This window comes from Dipodomys merriami, unplaced genomic scaffold (assembly GCF_024711535.1).
Source record: "Dipodomys merriami isolate MVZ:Mamm:240054 unplaced genomic scaffold, mDipMer1.0.p SCAF_42, whole genome shotgun sequence".
NCBI lineage: Eukaryota > Metazoa > Chordata > Mammalia > Rodentia > Heteromyidae > Dipodomys > Dipodomys merriami.
In genome coordinates this window covers 4755227-4771104 of record NW_027205826.1, presented here as the reverse complement: position 1 = coordinate 4771104, position 15878 = coordinate 4755227, and positions in this window count along the sequence as shown.

The following is a 15878-nucleotide window of genomic DNA, read 5'->3' as shown; positions in this document are numbered from 1 at the left end:
GCAGAAAAAGCATTTGACAAGATCCAACACTCCTTTATGATGAAGGTTCTGGAAAAATTAGGAATCCATGGAACAATCCTCAATACAATACAATAAAGGCTGTATATGACAAACCTACAGCCAGCATTAGACTTAATGGTGAAAAACTAAAGCCATTTCATCTTAACTCAGGAATGAGACAAGGATGTCCACTCTCTCCACTTCTCTTCAATCTAGTATTAGAATGCCTAGCTTCAGCAATGACAAGATGAAAACATAAAGGGGATCCAAATAGCGAAAGATGAAGTAAACTCTCCTTTTGCAGATGACATGATCTTGTGTTTAAAGAATCCCATGGACTCCACTCCCAAATTACTTGAGCTAATCCAAAACTTTGGCAAAGTAGCAAGGTATGAAATTAACCCTGAAGGGGCTGGGAAGGTGGCTCAGTGGTAGAGCGCTTGCCTTGCATGCATGAGGCCCTGGGTTTGATTCTTCAACACCACATAAGCAAAAAGAAAAAAGCCAGAAGTGGCGCCGTGGCTCAAGTGGTAGAGTGCTAGCCTTGAGCTGAAGAGCTGAGGAACAGGGCCCAGGCCCAGAGTTCAGGCCCCACAACCGGACCCCCCCCCCAAAAAAAAATTAACCCTCAAAAATCAATGGCTTTTCTGTATGCCAACAATGAGGAAAGTGTGGCTGAAATTAGGAAAGCAACTCCATTCATAATAGCCCCACAAAAAATAAAATACCTAGGAATTAACTTAACCAAAGAAGTGAAGGACCTCTATGATGAAAACTTTAAAAACCTGAAAAAGGAAATCAAAACAGAACTTAGAAAGTGGCAAAAACCTCCCATGCTCCTGGATTGGAAAGATCAATATCGTGAAAATGGCAATACTTCCCAAGGCTATCTACAAATTCAATGTGCTACCTATCAATATTCCAACCTCATTCTTCAAGGAAATAGAAGAGGCAATTCAAAAATTCATATGGAACAATAAAAGACCCTGAATAGCAAAAACGATCCTTAACAGAAAGAACAGTGCTGGAGGAATATCAATACCAAATTTCAAACTCTACTACAAAGCCACAGTAATCAAAACAATTGGTACTGGCACAAGAACAGACCTCAGGACCAATGGAATAGAATTGAAAACCTAGAAATGAACCCACAGACCTATAGCCATCTAATCTTCGATAAGGGAGCTAAAAAAAATAGAATGGAAAAAAGACAGCCTCTTCCGTAAATGATGCTGGCAAAATTGGTTAACTACTTGTAGAAAACTAAAGCTAGATCCTTATATATCACCCTGCACCAGAATCAACTCCAAATGGCTCAAAGACCTCGGAGTCAAAGCAGACACTCTGAAAACATTACAGGATGGAATAGGAGAAACCCTAGGTCTCCTTGGCACAGGCCAAAATTTTCTTAATAGAGACCCAGAAACACAACAAATCAAAGAAAGGTTGGACAAATGGGATTGCATGAAATTGCAGAGCTTCTGCATGGCAAAGGACATAGCTAGCAAGATCAATAGAAAGCCCACAGATTGGGAGAAGATCTTCACTAGCCATACAATGACAAGGTTCCCATATCTAAAATATACCTGGAACTCAAAAAATTAAATCCCCCAACAACAAATCCTCAAAGAAACAACTGCCCAATAAATAAGTGGGCTAAAGACTTAAAGAGAAACTTCTCTGAAGAGGAAAGAAGGATGGCCAATAGACACATGAAGAAATGCTCAACCTCCCTAGCCATAAAAGAAATGCAAATCAAAACAATATTGAGACACCACCTCACCCCAGTTAGAATGGCTATAATCAAGAACTCTAATAACAACAGATGCTGGAGGGGATGTGGACAGAAGGGAACCTTACTGCATTGTTGGTGGGAGTGTAAACTTGTTCAACCACTTTGGAAAGTAGTATGGAGGTTCCTCAAAAGACTCCACATAGAGCTCCCCTATGACCCAGCAATCCCACTTTTGGGCATTTTACCCAAATGATCACAAACAAGACCACATTAAAGCTACCAGCACAACTATGTTTATTGCAGCATTATTTACCATAGGTAAGATAGGGAACCAACCCAGATGCCCCTCAGTAGATGAATGGATCAAGAAAATGTGGTTTATATACACAATGGAATTCTATGCTTCCATCAGAAAGAATGACATTGCCCCATTTGTTAGGAAATGGAAAGACTTGGAAAAATTATATTAAGTGAAGTAAGCCAGGCCCAAAGAAACATAGGTCCCATGGTTTCCCTTACTTGCAATAATTAGTATATGTCTGAGATAAGCAGAAAAGGTCAGATAAGTTGATGTTAGGTGAAATAAACCCCAAGATAAGTATTCAAATGTTTTTCTTTCATGCGATTGTTTCTAACATATTTATAAGATGATTTCTTTGTTGCTTTGTATGTCCCTCCCTCACAGTATAACCCTTGCTTTCACTGTATTTAATGTTGGTATAATTTGTGGAGGGGAAGGGAAAAAACAAATCATTTAAATAGGGATACAGGTGGACCCATTGCAACAATGAGATATACAAGTCGTTAGGTTGAAAAACGAACTTTACAACTTTGGTGGGGGGTGGGGTATGGGGGACAGGGTGGGGGGAGGGAAACAAAGGAGGAGGCCACAATGCTTGATAAGACATGTACTCATTATCTTGTCCATGTAATTGTAACTCCTCTGTATGGTATTTTCACAACAATATATGTATACATATATTAAAATTTAAGAATAAAAATCTCAAATTTGAAAAAAAATAGTTGTGTGGCAAGTTCAAGGCCCTGAGTTCAAATTCCAGTATCACAAAAAAAAAAACAAAAAACAAAAAAAAAAAAACTCATTCTGTTGTCCCTAGTGCCCAGAACAAAGCATAAACTGCTTAGGAGGGTGGGATCGGAGCCCATGGTTAGACTCAGCACACCTCAGACTTGGTCCTTTTCCAGCCATACAGGCTGCTAATTAACTCCCACAAGCCACCACACGCCCTGCCTGCGTCCATCAGCTGACTCCCCACAGCCTTCCCAGGTCCCCCTCTCTACCTGTGCCTTGCTAGCTTGCACCAGGCTCAGATGGCTCTATTATCTGCTTGCATTTTTGTCTCTCTCCTTCCTTTCCCAGAAACTGAATTCCATGACAACGGGGCCTTCGAGTGTTATTCATCTCTCTGTCCCCAGTGCCTGCCACGCTGAGAGGACTTGATAAATAATCCGTGCGGAGTAAGAGAGTGAATGAGACAGTGAATGAATGAGGCCATGCATTTGGGAACCTGGGAAGTCGGCTGGTGGAGGACGCAAGGTTTTGAAAAGAGAAGCAAGCTGTGGTGAGGAAAGGTCTTTAAAACCTGCCTGATGCCCTGGCTTTCTGGAACTCTGCCCAGCCAGCTTTGAGGGGCCCCGGCTGGGTGCCTTCCTTCTGAAATAAATCTTATTTCAAACCACCTGCCACCAGAGAACGATCCTGCAGCACGATTTCCCCCAGAAACGTCCCCATTTGTCCCGGAATGTTGCAAGAAGGAGGTAATGCTTTAGAATCCATCTCTGAGGTTCCTTGGAGGGGGTCTGTTTCTTGCTTTAGGCTGGCCCAACCCCGAGACTGACACACCTGTCTCAGATGGGGACAGAAAAGTGTCCCTCGGGTGATCCAAGATGCCACTCATCCTGCTGGGAGATGATTGATGGTCGAGTAGATTACACAAGCTCGCCTGTTACACAGCGGCGCTCCAGTCGTAAAGGAAAGTGTAATAAAGAATGATGGGGCCCGGTAAAATGAGAATTAGCTCCCTTCAGAGGAGAGTTGCTCTCGGGACATCCATTACCATGGCCCCAGGAGGGGACGGGGGAGGTGGGAGGGGGAGGGCGGGGCTCTTACAAGTAGTTATCATTGCTCTTTAAAGAGGCTGCAGTTCATTACTTTGTCCTGGTTTTTGTGTCTCCCCTTGGGGCAGATACGAAAGATGGTGTTGCCGGGCCCTGATCCCTGAACACCTGCTTCCAGCCATCAGACTGCCAGATGGAGGTCCTCCCGAACTACAACCGGGTCTCCTGCACATTCAGGCATGCGTCACATCAGTCAGACACTGGTGGCAGCACAGGCCGTACTCGATTTCCCAAAGAAGGCCCTGACAGGGACCACAAACACCAACAAGAGCAATCCACAAGAAAAGGTTGGGTTTGTCCAATTCTAAGTGATTCCACCGAGAAAGCCGGCACTGGGAGGTGAAGGGTAGCTCCCCAATCCAATTCTAGTTCAGGTTTCCTGGGGAAACTCCCAAAGCCACTTTCATAGAAGCCCGGATCTCACCCTTGTACTGGGTCCAGCCTGACACCTGTCCCTCCCTGTACCCCACCCCCCCATAGTTTCCCCTCCCCATCCCTCAATCCTGCCATGATGCACCAGGAGCTTTCAAGACAAGATGGAAACTCCTTTGCCAGCCTCCTCTTGCTTCTGCTCGGTCTCTTCCTTCTGGCTCAGTCTGCAGCCATTGAGCCCCAGACGTTCTTGACTTCTCTTCCTCCTCCCTCAAGTACTCAGGAGCTCATTCACTCTTCTGGGCATTCTGCAAGTCCCTTGCCTTTCTAGACTGGGGAAAGCCCCTTCTCTGGAGTCCCTTGTCTTCTGCACCTGTCATGTAGAATTGTCATCTGTTTTCTTGGAGCCATGGGAAGGCAGAGTCAGACCTTTGTGAGTTTAGCTCAGCACCCAGTAAATGGCTCTTGTTGAATCAACATTTGCGTGCATAAATTTTCATGCATCCATTTGCATACATGAATTTGCATGCCAGAACGGGACTGCCCTGAGCCGTGTATGATGAGAGGTAGAGACAGGAGAGAAAGTCTGGGGAAGGAGGGGGTTCTAATTTGGTAATCATCACGGATGCACAGTTGGGAGATGGTACGGCTCTGAAGACAGCTGGGAAAAGCTGCTTCTGAACGAAGCCACACACCAAGCCAGAAATCTCCCCCTCTCAGCATCACTCCACATTAGGACCTAACCAATGGGGACCTCTAGAGACTGAGGGATAAAAGCTGGGACTGTGGTCAGCTGCAGAGAGGTGAGAGACTGGCTTGACAGACCTAGGTTTGAATCCTGACTCTGACACTACTCACAAGTTAGTGGGAAATTGTTTGAGCCTCAGGCTTCACGTCTGTGAAATGGAACAAAGGAGGTCATGTAGGGCTTCCATGACCGCATGTTTCAGAGCTGGGTCTCACAGCAGCTGGGCCCTTAATAGTTTGAAATAAGATCTTATTGTCACCCTCACCACCCAGAAACCCGGATGAACTAGGAAAAGAAAGTCAAGACAAAGTCAAGAGCCAAAGAGACCAAGCACTCATGGCTCATACCTGCTAACCCTAGCTACCCAGGAGGCTGAGATCTGAGGGTCTCAGTTCAAAGCTAGTCTAGGCAGATCCAAAAGACTCTTGGATCCAGTTAACCAGAACAAGGGAGAAGTAGAGCTTGGGCTCAAGGATCAAGGGCCAGCCTTGAGTTCAAGCCCTAGAGGAGCTTGGTCAGGAGAATGAAGACAAAGGTAGAGGGTTGGGGGCCACGTGTGCATGTTTGAGAATAGGGGAGAGTTAGGAGACAGAATCCCTAGGCCTGGGCTGAAAACAGGAGGTTTAGCTGAATAACCAAACTAGACCCCGAACTTCCAGAACCTGATTCGAATCCTCCCACCTCCCCCACCCCCAACCCGGCCGCTTCCGGTCCTCTTTGCTGGCAGCACACAAGTCCGTACATGAAGCCCCCAGGATCAGCACATCTGACCTGCAGTCCCCCCTCCCCCCTCACCAATCCTGCAAGCAGCCCAGCCTCAGCTCTGTGCCCTCAGGGAAGGCTGCCAGCCTCGTGTGGCGCCCGGGCTGGCGGGCAGGGAACGGAGAGAGCCAGCTGCAGCCTGGCATGGCCGAAGGTGGGCCTCGATTTCACAGCAATTGCTTTTTCAGCAGGCTGGTGAAATTAATTAAATGCCTCTCTTCACTCTGGCTCAGCAATCCATCATCGCATTCGTCCTGCTTTTTCACATTAGAAAATAACGGCAATTATGCCTTAAATAATCAATTTTTACACCTTACATTTAATTTATGAGAGACTGACTGCCCGGCAGTCTGCCTGGGACTGTGGGTTGCTTCCCATCCTCCGTCTCTCCTTGACGCCAGTGAGCTTCGGGCCACGGGGCTGAGGGCAGCAGCCCAGTCTGTGGGCTCTAGCAATTCCTCAGAAGCAGGGCGGACATCCTGACTGGGGCGGAGGCAGGGAGGGGTGTGGCTCCCCTCACTGTCCTCCTGCCAGTTGGCACCTATCCACCAGTGCACCAGGGAGCCTTTATTTTGATCTACTTGGCTCTGTGTGGGACATGTTCGGCTTCTGGCTGATTTCTCTGGTCAGGTTGATCACAACATGTCAATCCCTCACCACAAATCCTTCAGCGACTCTGCCGGGGCTCTCAATGGATTCCAGCAACTGAGCTTACAAGATGGTCCACAGCACAGTCCACAACAGTCCAAGACACAGCCCTAACGTGGCCCACAGTGTGAAAAGTGATCTGTGACACAGTGCAAGCCACAGTCTACAATGTGATCTTGCACTGGTGTGTGCATTGAGTCAGGACTCCAGGGGTTCCAGACCAATAGAATCGATAGATAGATAGACAGATAGATAGATAGATAGATAGATAGATAGATAGATAGATAGATAGATAGATAGATCCACAAGAAGGGATATATTAGGGGAATGGGCTCACACGATTATGGGGGCCCCCTCCAGGTCATCTGAGATGTCAGTTGGGTGGCACAGTTCAATTCTGAAGGTGGCAGAAACGAGAAGCCAAAACAGCATCACAGTCAGAGCCTGAAGGCCTGAGAACACGAGGGTCTCTGGGCAGGAGCTGGCATCCAAAGACTGGTGAGCCTGGAGTTCCAACATCTGGGGCAGGAGTCGGGGGAATCCCAGCTCCAGGAGACAGACAGGAAATCCTTTCCTCTTGGCCTTGTGGGCTCTGTTCCGGCCCCCAGCCAGGTCCGATGGTGTCGCCCACACCGACGAGATCTTCCCATTCTGCCCACGGGTTCATCTGGAAATGTCGTCCCATCACCAGCAGAGTTAGAAAGGGCTTTACTGGTCTTCTGGGTATTCCTTAACCCAACCAAGTGGACAACTGAAATGAACCACTGCTCTGCTTACCTTCATCCCCCCACCCCTGTCCATCCCTGCGCAATGCGTCCCGCCCACCAGAACACCGTCCACAGAGATGACGGCTGGGATGTGGTGGTACCTGCCTCCATGCGGGACACTCTGCCCACGCTCTTCTCCCCCATAAAGTGGGTTGCCATTCCCCACCCCCCACAAGCCCCAAGCTTTTGAGAACTCACGCCCCACCCTGATACCTTTGGTGAACTCTTCCAGCACAGGTGGGTGGCTTCCATTCTTGAAAAACCCATCTATAGATGAAAAATCAGCATCGGCAACGGGAGTCGAAGAAGCCGATTCCTCTACACAAAGGCATCCATCGAGTTTTCTCAATAAAGACTAAGTTCTGGGAGTCTTTTAATATGGGAGCTGGTGTACAAGTTTGGAGAGTGACAGGTGACATTGTCTGGCAGCCCTGAAACTCCCACCACCTGCCAGATCTAGATAGGAAGGCAATAGCAATGGTAGGCCCACCAGGTAAGTCCACAGCTCAAACTCAGGCCAGAGAGCAAAGGGAAAAAAAAAAGTCACGCTGGTCACGTGACACACATCACCACACGATCCCCTTACTCTGTTGAAGCACCTGCTTCTCCCAGGCCTAGACCAGACTTCCTCCTACCGTATTCCCGCCCCCATCTCTCCAACCTACCCCCCACACACCCCTAATTCTTTTTCTTCTGGGGGAAAAAGGGATTGGTTGCTACAGCAACCCATTTCTTTCTGCCAGTGATTTTTAACTTCCCTCAGATCTTCTGTCTGACAGGAACTTTTCCCTTCTGGAGGTCTGTCTGACCTACGAAGCCTGTGGTCCCCTGCACAGCTCCTGTGGGAAGGACTTTACCTCACATCTTTCCTCAATGGGGAAAAAGACAAAGTTGGGAAACAGAGTTCTGGGAGAAGGGGAGAGAAACAAAGTAATTGCACTTCCACGCCTCCTTCTATGTGATATGAAACTTGCAGCATCTCAGGAACTGAGAGTTTTGCCATGCAACTATTGGGTTTTGCTCTTCTTAGTCTGCTCTACTCTTCTCCTTTTCCACATAGCTCAGGAATTACACCTGTTTATTTTCTCACTCAACAAATAATTACTGATAATTTCCATATGCCACGTCCTGTGGGTTAGGTGGGGAGGGAGGGAATTACAATGGCAGCATCCCTCCTGAGGTTTAGCTTGGAAGAGAAAAACAGACACCAGGCATGCCAGCAATGGGCTGGAGATGTGGCCCAATGGTAGAGCACCTGCACCTGCCTCAAAAACATGAGGACCTAGGTTCGATCCTTGGCACTGCATTAAAAACATAACAAGAATGTTAGCACTCAAACTTTAATCCTTTGGGGGATAAGAGAAATCAAAATGTGCATTGGAAAGAAGAAAGAAACATATCGCCCAGACTAAGGAGTCTGGAAAGTGCTCTCTGAGAAGGTGACTGGCAGAGACCAAGAGAACTTTCTAGATGGTGTCTGAGCCACAGTGTGACTTCTCTGAACTGGAAAAGGGATCTGTGGGAGGGAAGGAAGGCAAGTGCCATATTGGCAGGAAGGTGGCGTCTTGGGGAACGCCTGAGCAGCTGAGTTGGTACGGATGCTGAGGCCGTGGGAAGTGCTGGCAGGTTCTCAATAGAGATCAAGTGACTGACATGTGCACAGATCTCCGAGCTGCTGAGGGGGAACGCACTGGAGAGAATGTAGGTGGCAAGTGTGAGCCAGGAAGGCAATTAGCTAGAAGGGGGTTCCCTCATGCAGAGGAAAGATCATGCCGGCCCTGCAGGAGCGCGCTGCAGGCAAGGGGACACAGACAGGTTCCGAAGGTGCCAAGGATGTGACATAGGAAGACTCAGGGGAGGCCTGGGAGGTGGGCAGGGCTGCATGTGAAAGATGACTTACAGGCTGTCTGAGCAGTCAGTGGACCAATGATGGCAGGCAGCACTGAGACAGAGAGGTGGGGGGGAGGCGGGGGAGGGGAGGCGGAGGGGGAGGTTCTGTGTCACCTGCATCCCCCTAAGATGCCATGCCACGTGACTCCCCACTGAAGTCTGTCCCTCTCTTAACGAGAAGTTCCATACAAGCTGCCCAGCTCAATGGCTGGTGAAGCCAGCACCAGGCACCGAAGGACCTCAAATGAGGCTAGCACTGCAATGAATAACTACTCACTTCAATAATAGCCACTGAATTTTATTTTCTCTGAGTTCTGGAGGCCAAAAGCCTGAGGTCAAGGTGTAAACAGAGCTGGCTCCTTCTGGAGGCTGGAGCAAAGTGTAAACAGAGCTGGCTCCTTCTGGAGGCTGGAGCGGAGGGGAGGGGAGCGGAGGGGAGAGGAGGGAGAGGAGGGGAAGTGGGGTTCAGGCCACATCCCGTAGCTTGGAGATGCAACTCTACCTCTGAATCACATGGCCATCCTTCCTGTGTCTCCTCCTTCCTCCTTCTTTCCTTCCTTCCTTCCTTTTTCTTTCTCTCTTCCCTTCTTTCTGTGTGTGTGCATGCCAGTCCTGGGCTTGAACTCATGCCACTGAGCTTTTCTTTTTAATCAATTTAACCTCCGCTTCCAACTTTTTGCTGAGTAACTGGAGATAAGAGTCTCATGGACTTCTGCCATGGTTGGTTTCAAACTTGGGTCCTCAGCTCTCTGCCTCCTGAGTAGAAGATTACAGGCGTGAGCCACCAGCACCATTTCTTATAAGGACACCTATCGGTGGACCTCAGGACTCCCCTGATCCAGAAGGATCTTAAGATCCTGAACTCGATTCCATCTGCAGAGATCTTTTTTATCCCCCCCAAGTAAGGTCACATTGGCAGGTTCACCCCACCAATTGACGAGATGAATGAATGAACCACTTATCTAGATGGCTGTATTGATCTGCTGAAGAAGCCATGTAACTCTGAAGTGCTCTCAAAGCTGTCTTCCGCGGACCATTCACATCCCCTTCCGTGCTGGCTATTTCAGAAATGAGACCAGAGCCCAGTAGTTCAGGCAGAACCAACTCGCCGTCAATAAGGTGAGTCATGGTTAAAAGCAGGCTTTATATTCCAAAGGTGAGCATTGATCCAGGGCCATGGTGAGAAGCACTTAACTGCTTCTTCCTGCCTAGACAGAGAAGAAGAAGAAGAAGGAGCCCTCCTCACGCCCCCTTCCCCCACTTCTTCCTGGCTGAACAACCAACTTCTGCCAGAAGCAACCATGATCTCCATCTTCAAGCAAGAAGCAGGTGTGTGAGTAATGCTGCTGACTGCATCTTGGGCAAGGTCACTGTGACCTTCACTCAACCCCTGGGGTGTGCTGGAGGCTCTTAGCTACACGGCCAGCCCAGGCAGAGTCTCCTTCCATCCCTGATGATGTCATCAGTTCTAGAAAACAGTGGGATGAGTGGCTGAAGACCAGGAGTGGAGCCGGGAAGCCACTCGAGCAGAAGAGGGCTTTCACGTGGAACATGTGTGCCTGTCCAAGCCGTTCCTTCATTTAGGAAGATGGTGCTCCCCAGGGTTCTGTCTCCTGGAGATGTCGTTCCCACCCACACGCGTCGAGAACCTCCAGCCCAAGATGGACGCGAACCAGGCCCTGAGTGGTACAAGTGGTATTCCAGAGACAGGCAGGAAGGCAGGAGACAGGTGGCCAGGTGATCACGAGGCAGGGCCTCCCACAAGATGGTGTGGCCCAAAATGTGACTTCGTGAATGAGGCCGTGACTCTTTCTTCGGGTGGTGAGTTTCTTCCAGAGCCAGACCTGACAAGGACCCCACCCCCACCCCAGATCTCCTGACCCAGCTCCCCAGCCTGGCTGTGCCCCCTCCAGGAGAAGACCCACCCTCCCTGGCTCTCCAGCCTAAGAGTTCTCCTCTAGCGTGAGCACCAGCACTGTCCCTGCTGGCTCCTCGGTCCCCTGGGCTCTTTTTCCTCCTCTCCCAGCCACTCTCCTCTGTGTTACTTGCGCCACAGTCCCAAGGCAGTTGAGTATAAAGACACCATTATGCATTATGGATAAAGGGCAAGTCGCCCTCCCAGCCAGCCAGCTCAGCATCCACGCATGCGCAAGGGGCCCTACCGGAGGGCCCTGGCAGGCTGTCCAGCCTTCCCCTCCCTCGTCCCTCAGGTCTTCAGGACAAGCGAAGGCATCTCCAGTGCCCTCAGCTCCAGGAACCTAGCCCCAGGACTCCCAGATCCTGCCACACACCGATAAATGTGGCCAATCAGTTTCTCCCATCCATTAGAAGCAACCGTGCGCCCAACACCACCAGTTGAGGCTTACTTAGTCCTTCTTTATTTTATTTTTTTACTTCCCTTTCCTTTTTGGCTTTTTTCAAATATTTATGAAGAGGTTTCCCGTTTATCCTGGCATGTCTTCTCCACCGTGGGTGTCAGCTAGGAGGACTCAGACAACAAACTCCAGAAGGTATTTTTCCCAAAGCAGCATCTGGCTCCATTGGCAAGTGCGGAGGGCGCCTGGCTGGGTTTGGGCCCGTGCCGGGCGGGTGGGCCTTCCGGATGACAGTGTCCAGGCCGGAGCTGGGCTCTCTGTCTGGGCATGTCCCCATGGGTGCGGCTGGAGAGACGAGAACACTAGCTAAGTCTGCCACTTGACATCCCACGGCCCAAAGCCCCAGGCTGGCCAGGACATCGGACTCCTTGTGAGCAGCCCTGCTCACCTGCAGACGGCCTTCAAGCCCTGGCTCTCCTGCTTTGCCAGGTGAAGCACCTGGGGGATCCGTGTGCCATTGTGAGGGTCCTCCATGGTAAACGCCTAGTGAGAAACTCGCTGTTCCTCCCAGATGGCCACTCCCTCCTATTTGGTGGGCAGCTGTGGCATCTCAGTATGGTCCACAGGGATAGAGAGGCTCATCTGGGTCGCCTGGGTGAGAGGTGGCCAGGAGAGACCGGAAGTTCGGAATCTCCCCGATGACACAGCCTAACAGCTCTCCCTCATGCTCATCTTAGGGGTACAGGCCAGCCTGGAACCCCCAGCCTTCCAGATCCTTCCCCCCACAGCCCTGTTAGTTATCCAGACACTGGTGATAAAAGCAGTTGAAAACCACACACTCACCCAGGAGAGCGTGAGTCCAAGGCATGGTTGGACTTGTGTCCTGGTTCTGACTCAGGCTGCCTATTAGAAGCCACTTTAACAGCTTTCAAAAATACTGGTGGCTCAAGCCTGTGATCCTAGCTACTTGGGAAGCAGAGATTGAGAATGAGGCCTAGTCTGGACATAAAAGCTAGTGAGACCCCAACTCAATTCATGGTTGGGCACGGTAGTATATACCCATCATCCCAAGCTTGGGGGATTGGGCGAAGCATAATGGCCAGATGTGACGGCACTTACCTGTCCTTCCAGCAACCAAGTGAAGCACAAACAGGAGCATCACAATCCAAGTCAGCCTGAGCAGGAAACGAGATCCTAGCCAGAAAATAACCAACACAAGAAGAGACTAGCGAAGTGATTCGGGTGGTGGAGCTCCCCCCGCCCCCCCGAGCAAGTTCCAGGTCCTGAATGAGTTCAAGTACCAGTACTAGAAAAAGAAAGAAAGATGCTCCTCTATGTGGGAGGGTGGAACATGTATTCCCAAGATCCCCCAAGCTATTGTCAAAGATACCCGAGGTGAAAAACGACTGGACCACAAGAAGAATGTACTCTCTGGAAAGTCCGAAACCGGAAGCCCAACTCCTTATCTTCTCTCGCCGTGCCGGGAACCAACAGGCGGCTTGTCTTCTGGAGGACCTCACCGCATCACGTACAGAAGCCCTCCGTGGCTATGACATCACCGACGCGCGTCACCGTTCGGTCCCCTCCTATCATGATCCCCATGTCTAGGATTCACTGTTGACTAGGACATGCAGAAGAACCCACAGAGCGGCCATGGGGTTGCGAGGAGCCACCACGTCTCACCCTAGGTCTGCGGGGACGTGTTCTTGCAGGCCTGGTGCATGGCACAGACCCTCGGGAGGCCAGCGCCATTGCCCACCAGATGATAACACTCCACACAGCCACCGCACCAAAGAACATTTCTCCTGGAATTTGCAAGGCTTTTGGAGCCTCCGTGATATCAACTCTAGGAAGCCAGTTGATTTGCTACGCTGTTTACCTGGAAACTGGCCTATGGATCCAAGAATTCACTCTACCCTGGGTCTGGCAGGATAGAAAAGCCTCTAAGACCTGCTGGGATTTGAACTCGGGGCCTGGATGCTGTCACTCAAGGCTGGAACTCTACTACTTGAGCCACAGTTCCACTTCTGGCTTTTTGCTAGTCAGTTGGAAATACGAGTCTGACAGACTTACCTGAAGCCCCGGCTGGCTTCCAACCATACTCTTCAGATCTGAGTAGCTAGGATTACAGGCAAGAGCCACTGTGTTTGTTTAGCTACTTCAATCAGAGCAATAAGCTTTTGAGTTCTAGAGGAAGACCACTACTGCACCTCAAGTGATTACTTTCACCTTTATTACCTCTGAAGTAAAAATAGGATTATTCCCAGGACCAGTCTATCTCAAGAAATTGTGGGAAAAGTTCAAATGAGTTCATATATGCCACAGCATTGAGAATGGAGCCCGAAACACAGACTGGTCTGAAAACACTATCTATGAAACAGCTATGAACATTTTTGTGTATTGCTTTCCTTGGGATTCCTCCATTCCATATGCAACAATCCACAAGGAAGGTGTTTGGTTCCCCATTTTTACCAGAGTCCAGAGTGGTTCAACTATTAATCCAAGGTCACACAGCAGCAGAAGACAAAGCAAGACTGGAACCCCAAGTCACTCAGAATCTGATGTTCTTCCCACCTCCTCAAAAGACCTGAGAGTGGAAAACAGCAGAAAGAGCGGAGCTCCTTCAGGATGAAGAGGGCAGGAATGGCCAACAGAAGAGGCAGAGGGGAAAAAATAATCCATTTGGCACAAGGGACTCAGAAAGACAGGTGCCGTATAGCAAATAGAGCTCGGAGGAAACAATCCACGCCCCCCCTCCAACTCCCAGAAAGCAGCTGAGAATGCTGGGAGACAGGGCCTGTAAAGGGAGGTGTGGGTCAGGAGGCAAAGGTCCCCCGATCTCCCCTGCCCAATCACAGCCAAGCACTTAGCAGCTGCCCTTTCCTTCCGGCTTTTGCACTAGGCTGTTATATTTTAGGATTTAAAAGCGCTGCTTGGCCAGTTGGAGAATATGCATCGCTGACCAGCGTCCCCGGCCGCCCCCTCCCCCTGCCCGCACCCCTATTTTCAAAGGTTCTCAGCCTCTGCGTGTGTCTCTTCCTTGGGTTTTCTTCTCAACCTTTCCCAGTCAGCTCCGTTTCCGAGGCTAGCCGAGGACAAAGCCACCTCTGGCCTGTTTGTCCTGTAGAGTGTGTTGAAAAGAAATGTTCTCAGAATAACCAGCTGACTCTCCGGCGTGCTGAGCCCGAAGCTTTGGTCCAGCCAGGCTGCTAATATCAATACGCTCATCAAGCAGGCCGCCTCCTGGTTCCGGAACAACTTGGAGCAGGGGAGCCCGCCCAGTGCCAGCCCTAATGGGATGGGGCTTGAAATCCCACAGATCTTGAACAAAACCCACAACCAACTCACCCCACAGCCCGTTGTTCCTGTTCACTATTTAACACTGACAGCCCGGCGCTGGGTTTTCCGCCCACATACAGTAATGCCCAAGAGATGGTAGCAGACCAGGCCTGTGCTGTCTCAAAAAGCTACAGGGCTCCTGGGTTAGGGGCTGATCTGCTCTGGCCACCAGTTGACAAGGCACTGGGGGACAACCCAGAAAGGCAAGGGTGACTTCCAGTGCCATCAGCCTGGTTCACCTCTCCAGACCCAGGAAGTAAATGACCCGCCTGCTCCACCCCATCCCAGCCTGCCAGAAGCAACCTAACTTCTCCAACCACCATGCAACCACCAGGCCTGAACTCTGGGCACTGTCCCTGAGCTCTTCAGCTCAAGGCTAGAGCTCTACCACAGTGCCATTTCCAGCTTTTTTTTCTGCTTATGTGGTGCTGAGGAATCGAACCCAGGGCCTCAGGCATGCAAGGCAAGCGCTCTACCACTGAGCCACCTTCCCAGCCCCATCCACCATGCAACTTGGATAAGTCATTTCAACTTCATCTGAATAAATACATATGGAAGGGGCTGGAGAGGTGGCTCAGTGGTAGAGCGCTTGCCTTGCATGCATGAGGCCTTGGGTTCAATTCCTTGGTATCACATAAATAAATAATAGGAGTATATTTATATGGGGGAAGCAGAGGAAGTTAGAATCACCCTGGCATCCTCTAAGAAGGGAGCAGTGTTCATGGTTAACAGAGCCTGGCTGTGCTCCGGGTGACGCTGGGTTCAAATCTTACCTCCAGATGTACTCGGTTTAACTTCAAGTTCATTCTTTATGGGGTGTGGGTAAGGCACCCAGCCAGAAGGCGTCCGCTAAACGCCGCCTTCCTTCCTTCTTCACGTCTGGGGGGTCTGGGGAGCCAGGATGAGGGGAAATGCCACCATTTTATTCTAAGAAGGGAAGCCATGGGCTCAGCTCAAACGAGCTAAGCACGATAAGCAAAGGCAAGGGAATAAAGCCAGACGCATAAAGCCAAGTAGCCTTTTCAGCTGTGCCCTGTCCCTCAGAGAACCGACAAATCCAGAGAAAGCAAGCGGCTCCCATGATCTGCATAATCTGACCGCACAGTCTGTCTTGAATTCTGAACAAACTGGATAGGGCAGCAGATGAGCCAGCCCCTTCCCTC